Source organism: Hyperolius riggenbachi, chromosome 2, assembly GCF_040937935.1.
Source record: "Hyperolius riggenbachi isolate aHypRig1 chromosome 2, aHypRig1.pri, whole genome shotgun sequence".
NCBI lineage: Eukaryota > Metazoa > Chordata > Amphibia > Anura > Hyperoliidae > Hyperolius > Hyperolius riggenbachi.
This window is the reverse complement of record NC_090647.1, coordinates 290,826,189-290,849,936: the sequence shown is the minus strand read 5'-3', so window position 1 is coordinate 290,849,936 and position 23,748 is coordinate 290,826,189. Positions and strand designations below refer to the sequence as shown.

The 23,748-nt window shown below is 40.9% G+C and overlaps 1 protein-coding gene across 2 annotated transcripts in view; it reads left to right on the top strand.

Moving 5' to 3' along the window:
• Positions 1–23,748, top strand: part of CSMD2 (CUB and Sushi multiple domains 2) — a 1,291,405-nt gene that overhangs the window by 213,906 nt on the left and 1,053,751 nt on the right. The window lies entirely within an intron of this gene.

Sequence of the window (23,748 nt, the reverse complement as noted above, 5' to 3'; positions counted from 1 at the left end):
TGAGGTCATATGCATGTAGATGAAAAGCTGAAGGTAAAGATTATGTAAATCTCATGAATTTATTCTAGAAATGACTGGACCTCAAATTGATCTGTGTTTTCTGTCTTCTGTCACACGTGCAATGAGATTTTATGAGGCGAAAAAAAAGTGACGTGTCTCAATGCAGTATTTCATGTGAGTGACATGAGAAAAACAGTTTACACGTCCCTCTCAAACTCTTGCAGCCACACATCAAAAAATAGACAACTGTATCATATTTATTCTGTACTTGAATGGCTGTGTGTGTAGTAGGAACATTTGCTGCTTTGTTGTTACAGCCATGCTACTCATTTAGTGTAAGTGGATGTGAGGGTTTCTTTCTGCTCAGTCAGAGCCATCACTAAGATTGGTGTCACCTGCTGAGGAAACTCATGGTGTCACCACCGCTCACAAATGAAGCTTCATCCTCACCAGGCTAAACAAAACCAATAATAATTTTTATTTTTACTTTGCGTGTGTAAAAAAGGTCTATATTTACATAGCCATTAGTGCTAGTTCACAGTGCTCTGTTGTGTTGTAGAATAATTCTACATGTCAACTCACTGCCCATACAATTCTATGGGGTTGTTCACAGTACTGCGTTGTAACTGATCACTTTATTCTAAATTGCTGCATGCAGGCTTTGTATTAAAGTCTATGCCCAGTGTCCATTGCAGTTCACACTCCTTCTAACGTGTGCGTTAAGCAACTGACCACTGTGAACCTAGCCTTATTTCACTCTCCCATAGACTGGAGCTTGGTGTCAACCCCTCTGCTTGTGACACCTGATGCGGTCCGCACCTATCGCACCCCCCTAGTGACGCCACTGCGTTCAGGGTGCTAGTGGGTATACAATACAATGAAAATATTTCAGTTATTTCCTTTTGAAATTACAGGAAACTGCATTAGTATGCATGCTTGTTTCTTCCAACTTACACTGCCCTTTTATGAAGCTACAACAACTAATTTCATTTAACACAACATTTCTGTTTCCGTCTTTTTAAACAGAGACAGTGTGGCACTGTCCTTAGTTTCTCACCATGTCTTTTCATCAGAACATCTTTTAGGTGTACAAGTCTGTTTATCTCTGTGAGAACTATAGAAGAGTGTGTGAAAAGCAGAGAACACATCACCTCTAGCCTCCAATCCCGCCCTATTTTATTTGAGGTTGGTAGATATTCTCCTTCTGTCTCATTGGCTAGTCGAAGTTACACAAACTTTCCTGCATTGTGTGACCTGATTTCGCTAATTAGGCAGCTTCAGGAGAAGCGATGTAACAATGTTTACAAAAAGGCTCCTGCCTTTCTTAAAACCAGTGTTCAATCACTTTACAAATGGACGCTTACCGTAGTTCTGTAGTAAGAGGGATCTGGAGGCTGTCAGATTTTCTTTCCTTTTAAACAGTGTCAATTGCATGGTTGTCCAATAGTGTCTGAACCACGCATGTAAAACAAATATGTAACTAGTGTAGTCAGATGTTAGTCACAACACCATATTGGATCTGCATTCTCATTCTCAAGCAGTGGTTAAAAAGTAAATAAGAAGTGCTAGATCAGCAGGATAAATCAGACAATACAGGTTTTAAAAAAAGGAAATAAATATGACAACTCCAATATTCCTCTCTACAAGGTCACTTAAAGTGAATGAAACTTACTATCCCCTAACCCAGCTTGCCTACAAGCACAGGTCAAACTAAAGAATAGCAACAAAGAAAGAAGCTACTCAACCCATCCTCAATACAGGATCCAGGTGACGACCAGGATCCAGGTGACGTTAGTACTGGGGACACGGCTGTCCCCAGTACTAACAGTAAATATACAGTCTCCCGGGCGAGACTGAAGGTGGGGTGGAGCTCTTCCCCCCAAGCAGGAGATGCGCGCACAGCCTGCGCACGATCTCCTGCAAACTGCAGCCCCAGGACTTGACGCCAATTGGCGTTAGGCGGTCCTGGGGCTGCCGCAGTGGCCACCCCCATCGGCGTGGGGCTGTCATGTACAGGTTAAAATCACAGCCGCTTAGAAAAGCACTTGTAGTGTGAACCAGCACGTGATGTACAGTTTCACTAACTAGGGACCTCTACTCGCTCATCTCTCACTTTCACTAGATTTCAGATGCTTACATTTTTTAAATTGTTGTGATGAGCAGCTTTCATAAAATGTCCTCTGGGTATGTAAATTTTCATCACATTGTCTCGTGTTTGAGATGGATTTGCTCATAGCTTCCAAAAGCATGAAGCTTTTGTCTTATGTAGAAATTTCAGCTTGATATTGGTAAATACCTGGAGATTACTTTATCCCCAGGCAAAATGTGAAAATAGACATGTTGTACCCACACGTGTAAAGTTAAATGAGGATGTTGTCATACCTTTGCTCGTCATCTCTTATATTTCCCTCCAGACATAGTTTAAAAAATAAAAGCCGGTCTCACTTTCTGTTGAAATGACAGCATTCATAGGGTATTGTTGTGAATTAACTTCTGTTGTCACTTGATGGCCAGCAGAACTACAGATGATCATCAGTTATCAGAACTTAGCATCATTAGGTAGATATTTGCTCTTAGCCACCACTACCACTAGTGCAGTATCAACCCCACCTGCTGCCAGAATAGTGCAGTGGAGTTTAAACGGTGATACTATCAGGATTTTAGAATCTGTTCGGGCTTGTGTGCCAGTAGGGGGTTCAAGTGCAATCTGATGTTCCGGATGACACAATACCCCACTTTTGACCAAAAAACACAAGTCCAATAATAATTTCTAAATAAACAAGTACACATAGCTGGATTTCTGAAAATGACAATTAGGCTATCATAGGGGGTGGGTGCTGCCCATAGGGGTGGCTATGCATGGAGGTGGGGCAACTGTATATGAACAGATGGCTATAAATGAATAGGGATGTTGCAATTGCAAAGAAATATATGGGAGAGGGGATTTTCCTCTGAAGGGAGCTGTACGTAAAGAAGGGGCTATGGTAACTGAATGTTGCCGATGGAGGAGAGGGCTGAACATAGCATAAAAGGGGCTGTTGTACACACAGTGGTTGCTATATATGAAAAAGAGGCTGCATGTGGAAGGTGAGCCACAACAAAAAGTGGCCTAGGTTAGGAATAAATATAAATTCATACATACTTAAAATTTTCAGTTGAAGGAATTATTGTTCCTACTGGGGAAAATCTAAAGTAAAGATTTATACTGAAGATGTATGTGTTGCCAGTTAATGGCTGTCCTGAATTGACTTTTTTTTCTTGTAATTTAACGTCACTTTCTTGACCAGATACACCAGCATGGCCAACTGTTGTCCCAAGACTGATACATTTCTTTCCCTGCGCCATTCAATTTTCAACACCCCCACACCCTGAACAACTAAACCGCTGTCAGTTGCTATGGACAAAAACTATTTGTTAGAGAACAGGTCAAGAGGTCACAGGAACAGGCACACACTTTGGGTGTAGCAGGAGAGAAACTAGACAGCATAGGAGTGGTTTTATGGAGATTAGGCAAGTATAATCACAGTCTGTGCCAGTGGTCACAGCACTATTGTGGTATCTACCAATTGTCTCAGAGCCATCCTAGTCTAATTAGGATTGCACTGTCTGTGGCCACAGTGTGGTCAGAGGGTCTGTCAGTTTTTGGTACCCTATAGGGAGCTCCACAATGCTGAGTATACAATATCAGAAATATTTATGTCACTGCCCTCACCTGTATGTAGGCTGAGAAAATGTATCCTCCACACTAACAGAATTAAATAGCACTGATTTACACCATGTAGTAGGCGCTAACATCATTATACAGCTACAGCACATTGGACAGTTCACCAACATAACCTGTATTCTAAAGATGGCCAGAGAAAATAGCTTTCTGGCAATAGAAGGAAGGCTGAAGGAGGTTATCCTGTCACCCCAAGCTGTATAGACAGTTATTGAAATGTAAAAAAATGTTACAAGCAGGTGCATTATATACCCCCTGTATCTTTAGAATGCCTTCCATTGAGTGAAAATGCTTTTACTGTGAGATTACATATAAAACATTTCTGTAATTACACAGCAAGCTGGATCTGAGCTCTAGATATTGATTTATCCAAAATAATGATCTATTTACAGATGACAAATAATTGTTTTTTGCCAGTCTTTAGCCTCTTAATTACAGTAATACGAAATCTGTCTTGTTTTCCACTCCAGCTATTACAGAAGCAATAGAGCAAGCCATGGACTTCCACCTCCCACCCCACTTTCTGTCCTATTCATTGAAACAAAATGTTCTTTATATTCCCTACCAGTGTAGGGGAAGACATGTGAAAGGAATACTAATGGACTGTGTACTCAGAAGGTGGCTTCTATAAACACCAAGTCACCTTTTACTAGGTAAATACAGAGCGATGGGGTAAACAGGGTGAAAACAATTACCAACTATCCACCTTACAACCCTGTAATTTATTTTGATGCGGACACTGAGAAGTGGTAAACTAGTGAATAGCTGTTTTTAACAACAGGAGTCCTTTTTAACACTTTCCAATCTTCTGTCAGACTATGTCCGACATTGGCTTTTTCCAGCATAGAACAATAGCAAAGATGGCTCCCGCTAGGTGTCGCTGTTGCCAGTAAGACTCGGCACAGCATGAGCCCCTTCAGATCAAATTGTCGGACTTAGTCTGACAAGTTGATCACTACCAGCTTTGTCCTCCACCAATGCACCACATTATGTAAATATTACATAGAAGCATTTGGGCTTATTGTAGGAACACCACTGCAGGATCTGGTGTGACGAGGCATCATCCTGTGTGGATCAAAGTGTCAAAGTCTGACACAGGGCCGGCCCGCCCATGAGGCGGGGTGAAACTTTTGCCTCAGGCGGCACTTCTGGGGGGGCGACACCCGCCCGTCCGTGGGTGTGGGGGGCCGCCCGAGCTGGAGGGGATAGCGGGCAGGAAGGGGGTATTGGGCCTAGCGGCGGGGAGGGGGGTCGGGGGACCCAGGCGAGGGAGGGGGGGTCCGACCCCCCTACCCACCGCTAGGCCCAATACCCCCTTCCTGCCCGCTATCCCCTCCAGCTCGGGCGGCCCCCCACACCCACGGACGGGCGGGTGCCGCCCCCCCAGCTTTAAAAAGTTCCGTGCTGGCTGCAGCTATGTGTAAGAGGCAACGGGCGGGGATCACTCACCTCTTCCTCGTTCCAGCGTGCGCTCCACTGACGTCACTTCCTGCGGCGTAGCAGGAAGTGATGTCAGTGGAGCGCAGGCTGGCCTGGAACGAGGAAGAGGTGAGTGATCCCCGCCTGTTGCCTCTTACACATAGCTGCAGCCAGCACAGAACTTTTTAAAGCTGGAGGGGAGCGGAGGGCGGGGGACCCAGGCGAGGGAGGGGGGGGGGTCCTGCCCCCCTCCCCACCACTAGGCCCAATACCCCCTTCCTGCCCGCTATCCCCTCCAGCTCGGGCAGCCCCCCACACCCACGGCTTGGGGGGGGGGGCGATTTCTTTGAAAATAGCCTCAGGCGGCAATAAGTCTAGGGCCGGGCCAGGTCTGAAACTTTGGTCCCCTCCAGCACCACATTGCTCCATGTAATAGTGGAATTACACTGGTGCGTGTGCAAGGGGGGCAGGGCTAAAGCCCACAAGCTGGTGCTTAACCCTGCCCCTCAGCATTGATGCTGGGTTGCCTCTTCATTCTAATGCAAGGAAGTAGAGACCCCACTGGCACACTGCAACACAGCGCACCTTGATCACTCCCGTCCCCCACACAGAGGTAAAAAATAGGCATGGGTGATCAGAAAAATGGATTGGAAAGGGTTAAAGCATACAGTTCTAGTTTTCAAATTCGACCAATTATGCAGAAGTCTAGATTAACATGTGACAGCATTATGTGCTGAAGTAAAAAGATAATTAGGTTTTACATTAACTTCCTATGGGTATGGTTTCTCATTTGGATGGTTTTGATGCCACATACATGCAAAAACAGCACCGGGCAAAGCCGAAAAATGCTCAGCCTGTTCCTGCAAAAGTCCTGGCGGCGCTAATTACAATTCCCCCTCCAGGTAATCATGGACTCGGGTAAGATGAAATTTGGCTGCCAGCTATTGCTCTGTCACAATTACTTTGTCTTTATTGTAATTCTTATAGTATTCTTATAATAGTATTATTATAGTATTCTTACTCTTAAGGTAATTCTTTTTATTGGTTTTAAAGCGGAACTGAAGACCTTAAAGTGGATCCGAGGTGAACTTTTACTCATTGCATAATTGTGTTCCTTTCCTATTGTTTATAGGGCATTCCTCAAGCCAAATACTTTTTTGTTTTTGTTTTAATACTATAATTCCCTATAAACTAAATAAACCACGCCCACAGGTTTTCAGAGAGCCTTGGCAGTAGCAAGGGCTTATGGGAGCTTAGTCTGGGCAGGAGGAGGAGGAGGTGTTACTAGCCATTGATTTCAGAGGCAGAGGGGAGGAGGGAGGAGAGGGATTAGGTTCTTTTCACAGGCTTAGTGATCAAGATACAGATAAGCCTGCCTCTGTGTAATGTTTACAAACAACGTGGCTGCTGTCATTGTATCACAGGAAGAAATAATAATTTTTTATTAAAGCTGTTTGCAGCTAGATTTGCTGTGTAAACTATCTAAACTTTAGATAAGATATATAGACAAGTTACTTGTTCTAGTTAGTTTTTAATCTTGGATCCGCTTTAAAAAAACAAAAAACAAAAAAAACAAACAAACAAAGAGTTTCACTTACCTGGGGCTTCCCCAAGCCCCCTGCAGCCATCCTGTCCCATGCTGGTACTCCACGATCCTCCATTCTCCCGCCGCTAGCTAGTTTCGTTACTGTCAACGTGTAAGTTGACAGCAACTGCGCCTGAGCACCCTGGGCCAAACATAGCTTTCTTCGCATTCCTGCTCGCTATACCATCCCTCTTGCACACTGCGTTAGTGTGCAAAAGGGTTTAGTTACCCTCTCTCCATTATTGGGGAATATAATCTAGTAATGTTGTCAGGATAGGCATGCTTCCAATGAGTGTGGGGGGAATCGGGCAGTCTAGTCCGCTGGTAGTTGCATGACCTTCAACGTTGAGGATACCTTAAAGAGAATCTGTATTGTTAAAATCGCACAAAAGTAAACATACCAGTGCGTTAGGGAACATTTCCTATTACCCTCTGTCACAATTTCGCCGCTCCTCGCCGCATTAAACGTGGTTAAAAACAGTTTTAAAAAGTTTGTTTATAAACAAACAAAATGGCCACCAAAACAGGAAGTAGGTTGATGTACAGTATGTCCACACATAGAAAATACATCCATACACAAGCAGACTGTATACACCCTTCCTTTTGAATCTCAAGAGATCATTTGTGTGTTTCTTTTCCCCTGCAGTTCTCATGCACTGAAGTTTCAGGCTGCCTTTCTTCCTGCAAACAGCTTTGCCTTTGTCTGTAATTCCTCAGTATGTGAAAGCCCAGCCAGCTCAGAGGACGATTTATCCAGCTTGTAAAAGATACGAGAGAAGAGAGAAGCTGCCCTAATCTAAATAATACACAGGCAGTGTGCATAGAGGGGCCTGGAAGGGGGAGTTCATAGCAGAACCACAACACTGAAGAACAGTCTTGGCAGCCTTCCAGACACAGACTTGGCAGCCTTCTAGACACAGGCTGACAAGTCTGACAGGAGAAAGATACATTGATTTATTACAGAGACTGTGATAGTAGAAAGTGTTGCAGTAAGCCAGAGCACATTAGAATAGCTTTTGGAACTTGTAGAATGATAAAAAACAGGATGCAATTTTTGTTACGGAGTCTCTTTAAAGAAAACCTGAACTGAAAATTAAAAGTCAAAATAAACATACACAAGTCATACTAACCTCCTGTGTAGTCTACTCCTCAATCTATTTTTCCTCTCCTGTGTCCTGTTTGTCCACTGTGATCAATGGAATTCTCCGTCCTCCATTTTGAAAATGGCTATTACCCCATAACAGCTTCCTGGTCAGCACACTGTTAAACTGTAACATCACCCACTTGAGCCATAGGGAAACATGGACACATCAGTTGTCCTCTCAGCTGTAACTGACAGCAACTGATATATTTCAGTTCTGACAAAATATTGTCAGAACTGGAAGTGATCACTGTCAGAAGAAAATGGTGAGCTTCTGAGAGGAACTGATGGCAAGATAACTATATAATGTTCATTTGAAGTTACCTCGTGTGTTTATTTTAGGTAACTTTACTCAGTACAGGTTCTCTTTAAGGTGTGTGTGGTGGGGTTTCGGTTAGAGTAAAAGGCAACCTTGGGGGCTAAAACTGTGGAATTGGGTTTTAATGGGCTGTGGGGCTTAGTGACTTGACATGTTTACTGCAATACTAAAGTTACATTTTACAATAAAAAAAAATACAGTCAAATAAACAGGTGGAGCTTCAAAAAGTATTTATTCATTTGTAATATTTCACTTTTTATGATAAAAATGAGGGTAGATATGATTTGAAAAAAAAGTGTGTGTGCATATGTTAACATTAACAATGTTTAAAAGCAGAAAAGAAGGTAAATACAATTTTGAAGCATATGGAAAATAACTCTTACATATGCATAAGCACCATTGCCATAAAATTACACTACTTTTGAGTTTTCCATTTGCTTATGTTCCCGATGTAATATGTTTAATTATGCACACAGGAAATGCTTGTTTTTTGTGTCTTTACATTCTCTTTTTATGCGTAAACATTCTCTGGTAGACTGAAATGCTCCAGCACATGCCTTTGACATGCTCTATACTCAGGAGGAGACAGATGGTGTAATGCATAACCTGTGTTAGTGGTGCGTAAAGCCAGCAGAGCCAACATTTTCATTGATGGGGCATATGCATGTTACAGTTGCCTGTTCATTGGCGGTAGATAGCGGTGAATCTGTAGAATGAAAGAGTTAGCAGTTTGTGTTACTAGAAGGTGCAGCTGGCCTTGCCATGTGCTGCTTGAGTACTGATTGTATGTAGCTAGCTTGTCTTTTCTTTTATTGGATTGTAACGTTTTTCAGAGTAGTCCCCTGGTAATACAATAATGCCAAGTTTGATTTCAGAGAGATAGTTATCTCCCACTGCTGATTGTAAAGCAGGAGGGAAATGTTACAGATTTAGTATTGCTGGGCAGCTCAGTTTATTATAGTCACTAGTACCACATACATTTTGTTTATGTGCTAATGAGCTTAGTGCAAGCGGTAGCCACTAGTATTAATATCTATCATTTTACATTGCTGATATATACTATTTAAAAGGTTATGCTTGTGTCAAAATCCTCTCCTGATCCCTCTTATCACACTACCCCATTTACTGCCATTACACCTAACACTAACCTTCCTACTACTGTTACACCTACTAATGTTGTGCCTGACTCTAACCCTCCTACTACCACTACACCTACTACCACTGTGCCTAATGCTAACCTCACCACTGCTTCGACTAATACTAACACTCTACTGCCATCACACCTAACACTAATCCTTCCTACTACCGCTACACCTATTATTAACTTCACTGCCTCAGTGCATACAGTGCCTTCATCAGTATGGCTGCAACTGCGCAGTAGGCCGGAGATGCTTGTGCAAGAGGTATGGCCGTGCTCACGTGGGTGCAGCATGGAGGGCGGCCTGGGTCTTAAAAAGGGTCCCAGCGAGCAGTGGTGAAGAGGAAACTTGAAGCCTCTACAGCATCCAGAGCCTCCCTCTTCTTTGGCAAGTATTTTTTTCTCCAAGGTTTGCCTTGGGTTCCCTTTAACTAGTTGTTGTTCTCGGGGCAGTATATATATGCCCCACCGGACCTCATCTAAAGTCCCAGGAGAGTACATATATTTATTTGCAGGTGCCTATGAGCAGCCTGCACACTTTTACTTGTTGTTAGAGGAAAGAATGGTGAACGGGAACATATGTTCCCGAAGCCAATCTAAGTGCCAGATTAATGAATAATAATTAATTTAATGATGATGAAATGAACAGCAGAGATTATGCATTGAATAACTGTAAAAAATAGATAAATAAATACATTTCGCTTTAGTTTTGCCTTTTGCCAGGAAGACACCATCTAGTGGACATATATAGTAGTGCACTCCCCCCCAAAAAACCAAATCCCTACACATAAATAAAAATCCCATTAACCCCTTTTTATCCCCCCCCATAATTACCAAAATAAAAAAAAAAAAAAAAAAGCCAAACTGACAGAATTTATAAGCGAATACATAAATTATGTTGGGGCTTTTTATACAGTATATGCACGCCATGAGGGTAGATTACTTTTAATTTAGTTGGAAACCAGTTAGTAATTCCATACTCAGTTCTAACTGTTGCTTCTTGGTTTTTATTTTCTACAAACAACGGAATACTCCAAAGTCAAAATGTGAGTACCAAATGATGCACCAAACAGCAGCATTCAATTTTCCTGCAGAAACTATTTGGCTACCAACCTACTCTCCTAGTTTTACTACAGAACTATAGTGCCAATAATCAACCTGCCACTTGATCACTGATATTTACTGCTGCTCCAGCGTTTAAACTGTCTGAAACAAATCACTGATCATAACTGTATCGATCAGCAAGACAGCAGTGAATATATTTCCTAGTGATTGCACCAAGATAGTATTTGCCTGCAAAGTTCACCTGTGCATAGCTAACAAATATTATAGAAGGCACAGAAGCAGAATAATTGCTACATTTTGGTAAATAAGTATGACTGGGCAAAGTTTGGACAATCAGTTTTTTTGTGTGTGTGTCCAACCTCAGTTCAGTTCACTTTAAAAATTTAAAATGTTATTAACATCTGTGAAGGTCATCAAATTTAATACCATTTGGACAGGTTGGGGAGGCCCAAACATTGTGTAAATATGTTGCAAATAAGAAACATGGTAAGTGCTCAAGTAGCATCTGGTTTTTAAGGGCTCTTTCACACTAGAGGCTGCGGTAGAAAAGGCTGAAAGTCAGCCTTTTGCTTAACGCCAATACATCGCGTTTTCAAAGCGTTTTCAAAGCGTTTTGAAAGAGTTTTACAGCCCATATGAAAACGTCCTTTTTTTTTTCTTCTATAAAAATAAGTGAACAAGATAGCTGTAAAACGCTTTGAAAAGGCTGAAGTTGGCGTTTTCCATTGACTATCATTGAAACGCCAACAGCCAACTTCGGCTGTAAACAGCCCTGAAAAAGCTCCTGGGAGCGTTGAAACGCAACGCTCCAAAACGCCGAGTTAGATGTGAAAGGTAAAATGAAAGTCTATGGACTTTCTTTTACCTAGCAAAACGCCAACTTCGGCCGTGGCGTTAAAACGCCGAAAAATCCCTCTAGTGTGAAAGGGCCCTAAATGGCTGCAGAAAAAGTCTCTCTGCAAATATGTACTAAGTGCGATTGCATCTGAAGTACTAGAAATAGCAAGGGCCCGAAACCAACTACACCATCTCTTCCTCTCAGTAAGAGAAGTTGGCTCACATAAGGGGCATACATATTAAATGGACCTGATCTCAGAATGTCCTCTCTGCTCGGAATGATGCACAACAGCATAATTTCCTTTAAACAAAAAAAAAACTTTTTTTTTTCAGCTGATACAAATCCTAAAAAAAAAAAAATCTTCACTGTCTACTTCCTGATTCATGGAAGCAGACATATTGTTAACAGCCTGAGCTGTGAAATGAGCTTATCTGCGGTGGCAGTCAGGTGACCCAGGGAAGAGATTAAATTACAACTTGTGATTATTAGACACAAATGAGGGGGGCTTATACAGGCTAAACTCTCACACAAGGTGCATTTCTCTCTGTTTTCTTTCTGTCCTGTGCAAGATTTCAGGTCTACTTTAACAGGGGTAGTGATTGTAGGCTGCCTCCTGCCCCCAGGAGAAAGCATCAGTAGAGACAGTGCCCCAAAAACACTCATTGCTTGGATATGCCACTTGCAACTTCACCCTGGGGGCAGCACAGACAGCCCCCCCCCCCCACTCCAAACTGTGGCCACCACCTGGGAAAGCCATCCGCAACTGTCCCCAAAGTAAAAAAAAATCCTACATCTTGAGCATTATCCCAACTACAAAAACACATGTGCTTTTCTGCCCACCATGTGCATTGATATGAAAAAAAACTGCCCTTTTTCACAACAGTAATTGATAGAGAAAATGCACCCAATGCGCTAAATTATGCTGCAGGATGTCAGGGTTTTTTTTCTGCATGTGTAAACTAACCAACTGATTAATATGAGTTCTCAGTTTGAATATGTTTTTTTCTGTACAGAAAACACTCATGAAAAGAGACACGTGTGACCCCTGCCTCACTTGCAAAAAATGCTAGTGTTTTTTAGAGCGTTTTGCAATCACAAGTGGGGCCCGGGCCTAAGGACATTTTGATCCACATGGTGCACATTTCAGCAACATGGCATGTAATCCCTCTTGAGCACAATAAAGCTTAGTGTGTTTTATTCTAGAAAAAAAAGAAAAAAATAATGAATTTTCTTGGTAGCAGAGCCAGTATAAATCTGCATATTGTATGTTCTACTTTCTTTGTGTTTGGTACAGAAAAGCCTGATCAAAGATTCCCCGGTGTCTAATTCCTGAGCTGTGGATTTATGGGAATGCAGACTAGTATTAGGCAGCTTCTAACTGACTCCTGGAGAACTGTACATTAACTCAGGATGTGGATTATTTAATGCGGATAATCTGATTTAGCAGTCTTATTATTATCTAAAACTGAAATGGAGTTAAACACTGTGCTAATTTCTAAATGAGAAATAGATGTATTTGTATAATTCTCTATACTTGATAATTAAGAAGGCTTCAGGCTCTGTAGCTTAATTTACAGCATTGAGGATAGCGCATTTTTTGTACATTTCAAGCTAAAGAGAAATGTAGTGGCAGTTCCGGATAGGACTGTGAAATATCAATTAGCAAATACTTTTATCTATTCAGCAAAGTGTGTCTGTTAGAATATGTATTTTGGATCAGAGCCTTTCTTTTTGCCTCTGACACCTTCTGCACATGCATTCTTATATGCCATTTTTCACACTGAAATTGTGCCTTCTATGCTTGGTAACACAGATTACTTTATCCGGTTTCCAATACAGAAATAATCATATCGTCAGCCAGTAAATTCAGAGCTCCAGAGGGAGCCGCATATTGAAAATGACAAATGTGGTAATAGGTAGAATATTCCAAGCCAAAACAAAGTTGACTGATAGAAATGAATGCTGATTTGGACTCCACTGATATAGTAGGCAGCATACTGTATAGGGCATTCTTAGCTAATGGCCCCATCCCAATATGGCTCAAAGGTCGGTACAAGGCAAAGCCAATAACATGTATATTGTGCTTTTTTTCCTGGCGGACACAAAGCGCTTGAGCTTCAGCAACTAGGGTTCGCTCAGTAGCAGTGTTAGGGAGTCTAGCCCAATGACTCCTTACTGAATAGGTGCTGGCTTACTGAACAGGAAGATGTGAGATTTAAACCCTGTGTCAGAGGCAGAGCCCTTAACTACCATCCACTACAACCTTCCGGCCTCAGCATGAAATTGTAGGTGGTGTTATTAGTGCCATCCAGGAAGGAATAATTAAATGATGGTTACTCTATGAATGCACGATTAAAGGACCACTATCACGAAAAAAGTAGGCAGTTGAAATCTGACAGAACGGACAGGTTTTGGGCCAGTCCATCTCCACATGGGGGGATTCTAAGGGTTTTCTTTGTTTTGAACAGCATTTCCTGAACAGCAGTTGCAAAGTCTAACTGACAAAACAGTGTGCAAGTGATTAGGGAGGCGGCTGGTATCTTACTATTTTGGCAGTTAAACTGCTGTTCAGGAAATGATATTGAAAACAAAGAAAACCCTGAAATCCCCCATGAGGAGATGGAGTGGCCAAAACCTGTCCGTTCTGTCAGATTTTAACTGCCTACCTCTAAGAGAGGTCAGGTGAGGTTATAATACAGTACATTCCAGGCGGTGTACTGCATAAGCTGTACCCAAATGTCACTGCACTGGTGGACTGCTGTGTGGGCTGATAGTGGTTTTACTAACACAAGGGGAGAAAGGTGGTGGTGGAAGTGATGGTGGATAACTGTTACTTGCAGTATTACCCTATGTGAGTTTCTTTTCTTACTCAAAGTGTTTGCTTGTGATGGCATCATTAATGTGCATACGGGTTGAATTTGGATGGGCATTTTGGAATCTACAGCACTGAGGTCATTGTATGAGCATGAAGCGTGGTGAACTTTAAAACTATTTTGGAATGCAAAAGTTGGTGTCTTTATTTTATTTACTGTGCTCCGCTCAGTAAGGACTGTCACATTAATTTGTAATCTTTTACCTAAAATCTCTTGTATATTGTTCCTGGTTGACTATAATATAAGTAGCACCATGGAGAGCACTGGTATAAAGGAAGCAGAAACACTATGGGCAGGAATGGGATATTTAAAGAGGAGCTGTCAGCCATACTATCTCAGAAAAAGAACACATATATAAGTAGATAAGTACTTGCTCTACTTACATAACATATGTATTGCACTGTCCACGTTTTGCTTTTAGTGATTTTTCTACAGTAAAAAAAGAGAAAATCCTTCTTAGCAGTTCCCATTTTAAGTGTGGCTATTGTGAAGCCAATCCTGGTGTCATTTCCTGCCCTACTCTCCTTTGCCTGATTTGCCTGCCCTTCACTATAGAAAGTGCATTGTGTCAGCACGAGAAATATTGGCCGATCAGAGAGGAACAGAGGAGTGTTCCTGGAAAGAGGAAAGTTCCAGAAGGGAAAGAGGCTTCAGCCAATCAGGCTGCATAAGTTAAGTCTGGGGGGAAATAGAGAAGCAAAAAAGGACAACCCAGCATGCCTTGCAACTTCCTTTTTGTGTACCAAATTTTGTGTGTACCAAATAAGAGTCAGGTAAACTGGGGAATGATCATTTATCAGCAAGAAAAGTAATAGTGATTTTAACTTTTGGATTTCCTGGTTAGCATCCTTATTACTTGTTTACCAGATAAAAATAAAGAATTGATTTTTGATTTTGTGCCCGACAGTTACACTTTAAAGGAAAAACATTGGTGAGCACTATAATAATGACAGAACGGTGGGAGGGTGGGAGAGGTTAATAAACAAATCACTATAAGAGCCACTATAGTAAAGATAGGTCTATGACTGAACTGGGGGCATATGTTTAAGGGAAAACTACAGCATGTGTGCACTTTTATAGAGACAGAACAAAGGGGAACAATTTAATGGATGATGTAGTAAATGATTAGCATGTGACCGGGAGAAATATAATGAGGCGAATGTGAAAGAAGGCACTATGATATAGAAAGCACTAACATGAATGGAGCAGTATAGGGGCACTATGCTACAGTAAAAGGAGAATCACAAGAGGGGACAACAATAATGGAGGAACCCTGTTTTGTGGAAGTTAGGAGCAGATTTCAGATGCTATGACCCTGATGAGGATAGTTATGTGGTATAACAACAGAGGCGCCAAGTAGAGTAAAATTAGTTAAAATTGTTAAAAAGGGGGAAGTGGGTGGACTCACCTCCCTTCTGAAAAAATGGCCAGACAACGGGTAGGTTACTTTAAGTTTAAAGTAACATTTATTATGAGCTCCAAAAGTGCAACGCGTTTCACGGGTAACAGTCCCGCTTCTTCAGGCAAACAATTTTTGGAGGGAGCAAAGTCGGGTCAAGAGCCAGATATAGCGCCTCTGTCTGTCAGAGGCGCTATATCTGGCTCTTGACCCGACTTTGCTCCCTCCAAAAATTGTTTGCCTGAAGAAGCGGGACTGTTACCCGTGAAACGCGTTGCACTTTTGGAGCTCATAATAAATGTTACTTTAAACTTAAAGTAACCTACCCGTTGTCTGGCCATTTTTTCAGAAGGGAGGTGAGTCCACCCACTTCCCCCTTTTTAACAATTTTAACAAATTTTACTCTACTTGGCGCCTCTGTTGTTATACCACATAACTGTTTAGTCCACCCTTGGTGGAGGGGTGTATCCCCATTTCCTTCTATCTACAGAGAGCGACTTCTTAACCCTGAGCGGGTTCAGGTTACAATTCTCCCCGCCTGCTTATCCAGTGGTTGCCTTGGAGGCGACCCGTCCTTGTGAGTATAACCATTGTGTGTGTTTGCATCAGACATCACCTCATTAACATACTACACCATATTGGGCTCTCGGTTCTCCCCCTTTCTTTCAAGCCTGATGAGGATAGTGACTGGGATAGTGAGATTTTTTTTTTGGGGGGGGGGAGGGGATTCCACAGCCTGGAATCCCAACAAGATTTTCCAAAACCATGGGCTGGCAAATAGAATCAGAATCGTTTTTTTCATTGCCAAGCACGACTGGGTCGTGCCCGGAATTGGGTTTGGCAACAACAGGACATAGTAGGAAGTACTATCAATAGTAAGATGCAAACATTCGAAACATTTAACAGGAATCGGGCAACAGTCAGCAATGGGTTGGAGCTACCCACAGTGGGGATAGGGACCTGTATAGAGTTCAAGAGTCTGACGGCTGGGGGGAAAAAATATTTCTTATGCCTTGTGGTCTTGGATGACACGGCCCGGAGCCTCCAGTCCAATGGGAGCCGCCTGAAGGGGCTATGGCCTAGGTGAGTATGGTCTGCCGCAATGTTCAGTGCCCTAGAGTGCTGACTGAAGAGCCGGCATACCAGACTAAGATGGATAAAAAGAGGACTAACTCAATGGTAGCCATGTACAAGGACCTCAGAAGTTCCTGGGCCATACCGAACTTGGCAAAGGAAGAAGAGTCTTTGCTGTGCCTTCTTCTGTGTTGTGATGGTGATACTGAAAATATCTTGTTAATGAAAGATTATAATTTGCAGTTTATTAAGAATAGCGATAAATCCATATAGCTATTTGAAGGTTTTGTTGTTTTAAAAGAAGGACTTGGGCTGTGTTTACAAAGCAATTGGGAGGCCAGTGTGACAGAGAAAAGTAGTTCTCTATGGCTGTCAGAGTCAATCACAGAAATGTAGATTTCTTCCAAATTATTTCTGTTCTCCAATGCGACTTTGACAGCCAAATTCAATTTGGGTTTGTCATCTCTAACCTGCTGATATATCTGCGCTGAACACAGCATCCCTAGATGAGCTGTTGAAAGATATCTTCAGCCAATAACACATCATGTCAGAATGTTTATGGATGAAAACCGAAACTGGGACGGGACCTCCTAAAAACTGGAAGCTAGCCAATAACAGAAAACATAAACAATCCCACCCCAACTTCATTTTCTCCTTAATGGCGTTTATTCCAACTTACATTCATATTGCGCCTCCCGTTTGTAATCTTGAGCCTTAGTGAGCATATACCCATCATTCCCTTTATAGCTGGAGACAGCAGAGCAAAGTGCAACCTCTTATTTTATTTATTTGTACTTTGTTACAGGGATAAAACCTCTTGAAATATATTGTTCTCATGGGGGACCGCTGGTGTATCAACTGCCTGCAAAATGTTCTCTTGGCAGACAATAAAAGCTGCTTTTCTCCAGCATTGTCAGGAAAACGTGTTAATCTGGCTCATTTTTATTTCCCTTAATGCAGGACAGCAAATAGGAACATTATTATTTAGGTATATTGGAGGCTTACGCTTGAGCATTACCCACATAATCATACCTTTTTGATATTATGCTATTTGGCATGATTATGTCTAAACACATCCAAAAGTGTGCATCTGTAACAAAGAAATCACACAGGACGCTTGTTGGTACAGAACAACACGTTTTACAGCAGAAGAGGATATATGTACAGAACATCATCATAAAAATATCATTAAAGCCAAAAAACAAAGCCTGCTGTTTCAATGATTGTGTGCTGTACGGGCAAAACATAAAAAACTCTGGTAAATATTGCTACGGGCTAATGTGCTATACATTAAATAAAGTGATGACTAAAGAACCTAAAAACATAAGATGATATTTACTAAACCTGTCAATGTTATGTCTTTGGGTTCAGAAACCACAAACTGGGTGTTGTTGGCTGGAAAGAAGCTACTAAACGATTTAAGAGACCTTGACTGATTGCTATTGTATCTCCCACCTTCTCATATCTAGTATTAAGTGGTCAGATAGTGGTCTTGTAGCCTTGTGTTCTTTGCATGGGTCTTAATCTCTGCATTTAATTAATTTCTTCTTCATCTTTATTCAGGTTACCATATTGACAGGTTCATTGACATCTGACCATATTGCCCTTAGCATACAATATGTGAGTGCTTATATGGCTTGGGTAAAGGCAGTGGTGTGTTATGAATAGTAATGGCAAACAATTCTTCTAAAGTTTAAAATTCCAATGACCCGAGAATAAATTTAGCTAGCATCTGCTGATCCGTTAGTTTGCTAATATTTATTCAACTAGTAGTTATAAAACATAATTGGATACATTTGATTTTAATTAGGGTGGGGTAAGTATACACATAGTAAGATAAAGCTTCTTGTGGTGATCACTCGCCAATCACTCATTGTCCGCTATACCTAGAGAGGTCCAAGGCCTCTGGCCCAGGCGGCAACCTCCTCTACCATCGTTTCCAACAATAAGGGTTTCCAGGATTATAGATTTTGACAATGACATGGATATCCATGTATATGTGAAAGTGATAAGTCTCTGTTCATGGTGAATGAGTTATTTGGGGCCTCTGGCTTCATTTGTGTTGAGCTGATGATCACTTATTTTTCCAAATCTAATACCCTCCTTGCTTCAGCAGAGATATGAACAGTAGAAGAGTGTATTGCTCATCTCTATTACATATTACATTTTGGAGCATTTAGCTGGAATTCGCTATCACTTCTCTACTTTAAAAGCCACCACACTCCTGGGCAACCTTTCTAGATTCTAGACTTTGGAATATAGGTGTGGGAATGTACATGTTATGTTGGAAATAAACGTCTGTGCATTTTTCAGCAATGCATATCTTTCTGTAACATAGACATGTTGCTAAAAAATGCACAGAAAGACGGAAGGGTCCTCGAGCCTTTTTCACTGAATCTCAAAAGTGTTTGATGGGGGTTTGTGTCCTATCTTAGGAAAGCCCTTCCCCACTTAGTAAGGGCTGGGGCACACCGAGCGGCTTTTTGAGCGTTTTTGCAGCCACTTGCGGCTGTGGATACACTTGGTCAATGTATCTCAATGGGGTGGTTCACACCAGTGAGGGAGGCGTTTTGCTGAAATGCATACTCCCAGGGTGAGGCATTTTTGGATTGTGGAGGCGTTTCTGCCTCCAATGTAAAGTATAGGAAAAACGTAAACCGCTCTGAAAAACGGAAGTTCAGAGCGGTTTTGCAGGCGTTTTTGTTACAGAAGCTGTTCAGTAACAGCTTTACTGTAACAATATATGACATCTACTACACCAAAAACGCTTCACAAAACCGAAAAATGCTAGGTGAAATGCAACAGAAGAACAAGAAAAAGCGTTTCAAAATCTGCTAGCATTTTGCGGATCTGCTATCGGGTTTTGGTGTGCACCAGGCCTAATACACGCAACCCAACCCCCCTCCTTGGAGCAGTAGAAAAGAGTGCAGACAGCCTCCTGTTTAAAAAGGGTGCCCATTATAATAGCGGGTGCAGGGGCTGTCCGCTGTGCAAACTGGGGCTTCAAATTTCTAGCTGCAGCTCATGTAGCGGGTGGCTCCTGTGCCAGCTATTATAGTGGGCGCCCTTCTAAACAGGACTTGTTTTAAGGGGGAGTTAAGGTTAGGTTTGGGGGGTTAAGCATTAGGCTCTATGAGGAGGGGGGTACGTTTCAGGCACCACCAGGGGGGAGGCACCAGCGGGAAGGGGGGGGGCTAAGTGTTAGGTTTGTGTGCTTTCATAAGAAAAATCAGTAATGCAATGCAACTGTGTGAGAAATGAAGAGGAAAATTTGATCATATTTGCAAAATATCTTTGATTATTATAGCTATACTTTGTTTATGTTATTTTTCCCCTGTATAAAGCTAAATTACATATATGGGAGATACAAAAAAGAGATCTAAATACTGTTTTCTTTCACTCTAAAATTTTTATTTTATCAAAATTGGATTTAACTAAACTGGGACTGTCCTGACCTCTCTGTGTCTATCCAAAAGCCCTTCTTTCTTCCCCTATTGATTACATGCCTGTTTACAATGTCCTACTCACAACCTACAGTAATAACATGCAAGCTATACCTGGGGATTTATCACGGCTGATAATGAATAATTGGAAAAGAAAAATGTGAGCATAGCTCACAAAACTACTATATAATGCAAAGTAAAAAAAAAAAAAACTACAAAACTAAAAGTAAACTGTTGGAAAGGTTAATCCCACAGGTTAAATAAGAGTAAACTATAAAAGTGTGTTATGTTCCTTCAAAATTCACAGAGCATAAGGCCTGTGCCAATGAGAAAAAAGAAAAACAGATGAAGATTCTAACAATAGCAATGTGTTTCCTTAAAAAATATGGAAAGGACCACACAGTGATCCCATCATCAACACCTATGTACACGATATCCAATAACACAGACACCAAATATAAAACAATAATTGCATTTCACAAGGTTAGACTGTGTTAAAAATAAAAAATAATACTTATAGAGTTACAAAAACTTAATTGCAAAGGCTGAAAGGAGTAAAAAAATCAAATCAACTTGGTAAAAAAGAAAGTACCGTACTTAATCAGTCTGAGAGTGCAAAGTGAACTTCTTAATGAAATCATAGATAAATTAAGCATTTTAACTTGAGCACTGCTAGAAAGCTGGGTATGTTATGGGAGGTAAAAGTCCACTTATGTTTCCTTACAGTCGAGTAGTGGACACAAATGTGAATACAATCAGATGAAGATAATGCCAGATGTAAAAAAAAAATAAGAAAAAAAATGATGTGGGGTCCCCCCTCCCAAGCCTCTTTAAACCCTTGTCCCCATGCAGGCTTGGATAGCAAGAATGTGGAGCCCCAGCTGAGTGGGGCTTTGCACCCTGAGCTACACCAGCAGCCCGCATGGTCTATGGTATTCTTCCACATACTTGTTGGAGATGGGTATACGTAAGGTATGCTAAAAAGAAATGTCCTCACATGGCCTTTAAAGAGACACTGAAGCGAAAAAAAAATGATGATATGATTTGTATGTGTAGTACAGCTAAGAAATAAAACATTAAGATCAGATACATCAGTCTAATTGTTTCCAGTAAAGGAAGAGTTAAGAAGCTCCAGTTGTTATCTCTATGCAAACAAGCCATTATCTCTACGACTTTCAAAGTCGTGGAGAGGGCTGTTTTCTGATTTTTATTATCTCAACTGTTATTGAACTATTTACTTTTCCTCTGGCACAGGAGAGGTCATTAGTTCACAGACTGCTCTGAAATAATCATTTTGAATGCTGAGTGTTGTGTAATCTGCACATATTATAGAATGATGCAATGTTAGAAAAAACACTATATACCTGAAAATAAAAATATGAGAATATTTTCTTTGCTGCTAATCTTCTAGTAATTCTTAATAGTACACAACCATTATATTATATATATTTTTTCGCTTCAGTGTCTCTTTAAGTGCACTTGCTGCGCAGTTCAGCCTCCCAGCTGCCAGCCAGCAAGTGCCTTCCCATGCACGGAGAGTAAAAACTGATTATGTTTTAAAATATTAACAATCAGAGTATACCTTCAATCAAAGATGCATGTTAAAATGAAGATTAGTTCCAAAGAAGTTGAACTTCTGAATTCTCTGTTGGTAAGTTTTTTTTCTGCATTGGTAAGTTTTAAAGTTGGTAAGTAATTCTATGTTGGCACCCATCACATAAGATTTTTTTTCTTTTTTTAAGGTAACATTACTCGCAATAAGAACATACACACCAATCTAAGGCTGAATGTCTCAATGGGGTATAGTCACTGAACTGCAATGTAGCATGCATAAAGTCTTTTTACCACTCGATGAGTAGAGCAGAATGCAATATATTACATGAAATGCATTATTCTCTACTCACAGCGCGTAAGACTTTACACAGGTTATTCTTATTGCTGCAGTTTAGTGAATATTGCCTCTTGTGCTTTGTATGTTTGTTCTGCTGTTTGGCCAGGGCTCAAGCAGCAATTATAAATGCATTACAGCTGCTGGAATGAAGAACTCACACAGAATGCCAGGAAAGTAAAGTGCTAATTTAAGAAGCGTTCACTACCCCTTAGCTGCCTGTGATGGTTTTCAATAACCGCAATCACAGACGCTAATAATGATTGCCCATATGTACGTACGCTACATTCCCATACATGACAATGGGGATCCGGTTTCACTATGGAAAAATCACTGGGAAAATGAGCAATCTGTCATCTGTGTGAATGAAACCTCAAATGTATTTGCTTCACAAATCATTGCTGCAATGGATACACAATATTCCAAACAGAACAGTGAAATCTGACTCTGAAGTTGGATCTATTGAACTGTGGAAGTGCTCTGCACCCATTACATGTCAGTCTTACTTCACTGTATCTGCAGCCAAGTGCAGTACGTAGAAATCTGTTATCCTTATAGGTTATGTGCAGTAACTCTCCTTAAAGAGAATCTGTATTGTTAAAATCGCACAAAAGTAAACATACCAGTGTGTTAGGGGACATCTCCTATTACTCTCTGTCACAATTTCGCCGATCCTCGCCGCATTAAAAGTGGTTAAAAACAGTTTTAAAAAGTTTGTTTATAAACAAACAAAATGGCCAACAAAACAGGAAGTAGGTTAATGTACCTCCCACACTCCCCATTTTTTTTTTTTGTAATTAAAAAAAAAAATTAAAAAATATACAATTAAAAAAAATACATAAATAGTTACCTTAGGGACTGCACTTTTTTAATTTTTATGTCAAGAGGGTACAACACTGTTACTTTATAAACTATGGGCTTGTAATTAGGGATGGACGCAAAACTGAAAAAAATGCACCTTTATTTCCAAATAAAATATTGGTGCCAAACATTGTGATAGGGACATAATTTAAATGGTTTTATAACCGGGGCAAATGGGCAAATACATTTCATGGGTTTTAATTACAGTAGCATGCATTATTTAAAAACTATAATGGCCGAAAACTGAGAAATAATGAATTTTTTCCCACATTTTTCCTATTTTCCCATTAAAACATATTTAGAATAAAATAATTATTGACATAATGTCCAACCTAAAGAAAGCCTAATTGGTGGCCGAAAAAACAAGATATAGTTAATTTAATTGTGATAAGTAATGATAAAGTTATAGACGAATTAATGGAAGGAGCGCTGAAAGGTGAAAATTGCTCTGGTGCTCAAGGGGTAAAACCCCTCAGTGGTGAAGAGGTTAAGCCTGTCTGAGTAGATGTTTGCTCTGGTAAAATTTTAGTTAAGATAAAATATGGGTGTGTGTTGCATCATGTCATCTTTTCAAGCTGTTAGCCCCCAAGGAGAGAGTTTATGGGAGGTACACGGGCAAATCTTGAAGAATCAAGAAACAGGTGGGAAAGGTACAAACGAATGAGGCTACATTTCCATTTGTGCCGACATGCTTCTTGTGAGAGGCGATACCGGCACTTTTCAATGTGAGAACCTGCCATGTAGGGCTATGGGGATTCGCATGCGTAACACGATATTATGCAGCCGATCGTCTGGGGTTTTTTTTTCTCTGCACTCGAATTCAGATGCAGCCTATTGATTTCAGTAGTCTGTAAATTCACATCTCAGGCCTCGTGCACACTGCCTGCAATTCCGATTTTTTATACGATTCAATTTTTTATTCTGATTAAAACTGCATGCTGCTACATTTTTTAATCGGAATCAAAAATCGGATTGTATAAAAAA